The following is a 6,000-nucleotide window of genomic DNA, read 5'->3' as shown; positions in this document are numbered from 1 at the left end:
ATATAACTGACATGAATCCTGTTAGGCAAACAAGTTCACACAATTAACTTCACCCTGACCCATGATCAGTCCACACTAAGTACTATTTAAGTTGAGGTATTGTTTTATAGTTCTGCATACCTTGAGCCTCTGCAGGGCATGGTAATACCCTCCTTTTGTTTATCAGGGACCTTATTCTGGCTCCAATTCTGTTGGCACTTAGCCACCCAAGTTCACTATTAGAAGTAACAATATGTGTAACCACTGCAGTGCATCCATGCAGTGTACAGTGATTGAAACAATGAAAGTAACACAATAAAAACAAAAACAGCACAAACTAAAACATTAAAACAACTATATGATTAAAAATCTGGATTTAAAAGGCCAGATTTTTTTAAAAAAAAATGTGTCTTCACACCCCTTCTAACAGCCAAGAGGATGGAGACCAATCATAGTTCTTGGGGAAGGACATTCCACTATTTGGGCACGGCAAAGGGGAAAACCCTTTCACACATGCCCAGCAAATGCACCTCTCCTGCAGGATCTTAATAACCAGGAAGGTTTATAGCTTGACATGCAATAGCTACAGCCTAAGCCATTCCAGGGCTTTAAAGATTAAAGCCAACACCTGAACTCAGTCCAAAAAGCAACAGGTAGCCAGGTCTTAAAAGACAGCTGTAATACAGTTCTGCTGTCTAATGCATTCATATCGGCAGGGAGAAGCCCTACACCCATTGTTCTTGGGATGCATAGGCTTTCTTCCTTCAGGCATCCACACCTGGGTTTGCTCGTTAAAAGGCTCTTAAGGCAACTAACTGAAAATTACGAAGTGCAAATCAAAGTCAGGTTAGTAAAACCTCAATAAAATGAGGATTAGCTCAGCAAAACCCCCTCTGCTCCATGAATTAAGTATCTGTATCATCCACTAAGCCCAACCACTCTTCTTATCCTTACAAGCATACACATTTTGTGTGGACTCTCCAAAACAGTTCCTCATCCTTTTACATTGCTTACATCCTTCAGGAACTCCACTTCTCCAGGGACTTCTAGAGAAACTTCATCCTGAAAGGTCATGGGTGATCATAAAACATCTAGCTTGGCAAGAAACAGATGTGGGGTGGGGGAGGTACTGTTTTGTAGCATAACTCTTTAGCGTGGTTAAAATACTATTTTCAGTCACGGGTGTGCCTCACTACACAGCTTAAAAACAAAGTAAGCCTAGAAGTTGTACTGAATGCTCAGTTGACAGTATCCGTGGAGGTTATCTGATTAGGCACCTTTGTCAGAAAGGGCATCCTGTGTTTCAGCACCTATTAAATTTGATCATGATTCCCTGGATACTTGGCATTAACAGGATGGGAAGATTTTTTTTAATGGCCTCATAAAGCATTTCTTAATCTGGTAAAGTAAGCAGAGGATGAAAAACCACCTGCTATTTTTTTCTGAGCTGTGGGGGTGGGGTGGAGGAAAATGTAAATAAGGAAAACAAATCACTGGTTGGTTCACACTTCATCAAGTGCCTAATAACTTGAAACGAGTTAATTATACACCCTTAAAATACATGTATATGAGAAATGATGTAGAACTAAGTTATTTTAATGGGCTACAAAATACATACCCTCATGACTTCTAATCTGGTGGTATTTAATTCTCCACATAAAATAGATATAAACCACTTCTCATGAAAAAAAGAACTTTTTATCCATGCCACAGGATTGGATATTTTTCCTCAGAGACACACATATATTGTAGCTCTTTGGTCGAAAAACAGGAAGTGCCAGCCATGAATTCACCAGGCACCTCTAGGCAAGCTATTACTCACTGACTTCAGTTGCTCCCACCTGCAAGGTAGGATTGAGAATAACCATCCTGCTCTAATTGAAGGATATAGCATACAGATTACTGAGATAATATACATGAAGTGCTCTGAGCACTTGAAATATATGGGGTGGTGGTGTTTAGCCAGTATTAGTTGGCCCATCAATTCCTTGTTGAGTTGTTTTGCAAGGTTTTCCCTACACTTATATATTCTGAACCAGTTAGGGCTGCAGATGATGTACCAGCCTAAGCTGTTTAAATGTTTTTCTGGACATAGCAGATGCCTGAGTTTCCCCAGCTAACACAAAGTCCTGGGGGGTGGGGCGAGGGGCTCCCTGCTTATGCACTTAAGAGTTTTCTGGAGAGTGCAATCTCCTCTAAGACTACTTAAAAAGCTCTAACCAGAGCAGTTAGCTCTCCAACTTCCAGGGCTTCCAGCTTGCTTGGCACATGAGGAAGAAGAATGGTTTATCCTTAGATACTATATTGGGGGACAGGTTGCAACTTTACCATCTGAAACTGCTTTTTGTAAAAGTCTTATCCCTGTCTTGCAACGTCCTATCAAGAGCTCTACTAAGCAAAAAGTAGCTTTGCAGTGTTTTTGGAAGCAGGATGGAGAAGGGTAACAAGCACAGCTGCAATAATTATTTACTTGGACATGGCAACTGACAAGTCCAACTGAGTTCTACGGGGCTTACTTTAAGGTACCTTGCCTACCCAACCCAGTAACCTGCAGAGCAGCCTTCTCCAGATGTATTAGACTACAATTCCCATCAATGCCAGCCAGATGAACTTAGCAATTATAGTCCCATATACCAATCTGGGAAAGGCTGATATCAGTAAAAGTTAGCAGTTCTGTCTTTAGCTTTATTGTCCTATCTTGTTTCATCAGTACACATTACATTTTATCATGTCTTGATTTTTTTAAAGGCACAAAGCTCTGTCTTCCTTACAAGATTAAAAAAGGAGATGGAGCTTTAGTGATACATTGGAGACAGCATAGGCAGGATCCTAACTTTCTCCTTCAGATTGGGGGGGGGGGGGAGAGAAATTCCAAAATGTGAAGAGCTAAGGTTAATTAGTAAAAATGTTTTAATAAATAAATAAATAAAATTAGTACTGTGCCAACATAGAGTATATCCAAAACGGGTTTGCGCTATGTTAATGATGCTTCTCTTCCATTTTGTAGGATTTTACTCAGATGTAACACAATCTTACCTATGTTCTATGAATCCCCTAGATACCACTATGCCTTACTTGACGAGATTCTTTGTTGTATTTACTTATAGTGAAATCCTATTCAAGTCTAGAGGTCAATGTATAATATTATGCATGATGTGGAGAAAGTGTCTAGGAAGAGACTTTTGTTCCCCTCTCAAAACAGTGATAATCACAAATCTGGACAGCTGTATAAGCTAACTGGGTAAATTCACTTAGGATTAAGTCTATGAATTGCTACTAGTCATGATGACTATTTATGACTACTGGGTCAGATCCAGCATGGGGGTGGTTCTGCTGTGTTCTAAATCAATGCACCTCTTCCTTACAGTATAATTCTATGCATGTCTACATTGCTCTGCTGGTTTCAATGGAAGCAACTATAAACTAAATGTATACTGGATTTTAGCCTTGGTTCTGTGTGTGCATTTTTAAAATAAATCACATCAGTCGGGGATTAAAACTGTTCCCTCAAGACTAATTGCATATCATTTATAATAACTAATTCGAATAAGAGGATGCTTTTTACCCACATCCCAGTTGCATATTAGCTCAAGCCTTTGCATGTGGTGCCCTCCAGATGTTGGAAGCATCCACTCCCAGCACTGGTCATGTTGGAGGCAGGTGATGGGAATTGTAGTCTAACACATCTAGAATGCACCGGGTTGGAAAAGACGTGTCTTTCAGGCATCGTGGGATGAAAATGCTTTCCCGGTCGTGTTTTTTCTTCGGCTCAGAATATGACAAGCTACCCTATTGGCTGCATAACTTTTAACCGCAGGAGCAAGCAGCAGCAAGCACAAGGAGCCATTTACCTACACAGCTGCGGCTAGTAGTCGTATGCAGGCAGGTTGAAGAGCGCACGCGCCCCACCCCACCATTCATAACACTCCTCCCCCTACCGCGGCTGGACTGGTGACGTCATTTTTGCCTGTCCAACGTGACGAGAGCGCCTCGCCCCTTTTTTCTCTTCCCCCTCCCGTTCGCGTTGTGTCAGCGCCGAAAAGCGGTGAGTCGACGCGCCGCAGTTACGCGAATGGGCTGGGGAGGGGAATGGAAGCGCTGGAGTGGCAGGAGTTCTACGGCGGCCCTTGAGGCTCAATTGCAGGAGCTTGATGTTCGCTGGCTGTTTTGGAAGGGAAAGCGGCGGGCAGGGGGAACCAGGGCGTCCTCTATGGAGGCTCCAGTGGGTAGTTGGGAGTTTGGTGCTGGTAGGTCCGTCGGAGCCGGGGTCGCTTGAAGGGCGGGGACCTTAGCAACATGCCTCTGGTGGTCGTGAGGGAGTTGTCTTCGCTCGCCTAGCCTGATCAGTCTCCCTTACAGCACCACCGGGAAGGAAGGAGAAAAAACTGGGCAAAGGGACCGGCGGCTTCTGTTGGCTTGCCTGTCCTCTTGCCCCTCGCTTGCTGGACCCTACTTTTGCAGGCGTGGAGACCCCAATCCTGATCGAGACCGCCTCCTTCCCGTCCACCCGTCTGCTAAAGCTAGGATCCCGACTTGTATGGGGGTCCTTGCACTTGCTTAGAGTAAGAAAAGGGGGGAGGTACTCGAGCTATGACTTCGAAAGTAACGAGAACTTTCTTTAAAGTGAGGCTGTTTGTGGCAAGCAAGAAAAACCCGGGGTTTCCCTTTACAGTAGGAACTGCCGGGTCTGCATTTGTGCTCCTTGCCCTTCTCTCTGCACAACACATTTGTGTGTATGTGGGGTGGTGGTAATTGGGTGTGGACCCAGTCCTACAACCCGCGGATAAATAGAAACCTCACACTCGCTCAGTAAGTGAAAATGCGACTGCTCTTTGATCCTTGTGCGTATAACGCACGTGTGCGCCCGATTCCTCCTTCGGGTGCCAAAGTAATGAAGGTTAAGCCTAGAAGTCCGAATCCTTTCTGTGAAACAACCAGAAAAGAGTCAGACCTGCGGAGTTCTTAGAAACAGTGTGTGATGGCCCAATTTTCCCAGCTCTGTAGCCTAGAGAAAAGGGGAAGGTGGGAAGCAAGATCAGGTAGTGGCCTTTTCTACAAGAAGCAGCGCCTGTTCTCTCTGTTCATATGCCTTCTCTGAGCAGACCCACTGTCTCCCGTTCTCTCTATCCTGCTACTGGAAGAGTGAAAGCAGGCAGGCTGTGCTTTCCTTTGAGGCAGCAAGTCAGGGCTGTAGCTACATTCGGCCCATAGTCTCTCAGGCCCTGAATCTATTTCCTACTCCCAGAGCCCTGAATGTTCACTGGTGCTAAAGGATGGTTGTCTTTGCAAAGCTTAGTTGCTGAGAAACAAGTGCTTTTCAAGGGGTTTTTCACCAACAGTTGTTCAGTGTTCAAGGCTGGTGAGCCTCTGGGACCTTGGCACCTGCCTGGTAAATGGAGCAGCCCCCTGATGCTTGCCCAGTTGCTATCTAATCATAAAGCTATAGAAACAGTTTAGTATGCACTGTAGGGATTTAATTTTAAATTCATTAATGGTGCAATCCAACATGACTTCCCACAGTCTTATAAATTCTCAGAGAATTAGTGACATCCTGTGGTTCAGGGAAGGCACATGGAGGTGAAGGTTGCCCCTGTAAAACATTTAGATGGTCAATTTTGGCTTTGTAAAGAAGGGAGACAAGGTACTTCCAGGTTAATGCATATGCTGGTGGAGACAGTCCTCCCCTTTCTGCCCCCTGCCCCCAGAATGCTGTACTCTGATGCCACTGATGGAGTTGCCATTGTCAGGGTTCTTTCCACTTTGACTGCAAGGTTGGAAGAACATCTTGACCTTGGAGTCCAAGCTCTAACACTGCAAATCTCGAAGATCAGAGCTGCGACTCCAAAAATCTCCAGAAGTTATAGGATTGTGACCAAAATTAAAATATAGTATTTATACAGGACCTATTTGTTTTAGCCCCTTAGTAATCAGTAAAAATGTTCCATATACAGGTTCTGATCTGTATTGGTGACAGATTTAACTGGTGCAGATGGCGCTTACAGTCTTTTTGCCAAAATCCCT

The 6,000-nt window shown here is 44.1% G+C and overlaps 1 protein-coding gene across 5 annotated transcripts in view; it reads left to right on the top strand.

Annotated features, from left to right (window-relative positions):
* Positions 1–3,961: 3,961 nt before the first annotated feature.
* IMMP2L (inner mitochondrial membrane peptidase subunit 2) overlaps positions 3,962–6,000 on the top strand; it is a 520,099-nt gene continuing 518,060 nt past the window's right edge. For all 5 annotated transcript variants that reach the window (XR_006413969.1, XM_044422946.1, XM_044422945.1 and 2 more), the window contains exon 1: positions 3,962–4,024. The gene's annotated coding sequence lies outside the window, so the exon portion shown is untranslated. The remainder of the gene's footprint in view (positions 4,025–6,000) is intronic.

The sequence above is a fragment of the Varanus komodoensis genome, unplaced genomic scaffold (genome assembly GCF_004798865.1).
Source record: "Varanus komodoensis strain SLA01 unplaced genomic scaffold, ASM479886v1 scaffold13_1, whole genome shotgun sequence".
Taxonomy (NCBI): domain Eukaryota; kingdom Metazoa; phylum Chordata; class Lepidosauria; order Squamata; family Varanidae; genus Varanus; species Varanus komodoensis.
This window is presented reverse-complemented; position numbering and strand designations above follow the sequence as displayed.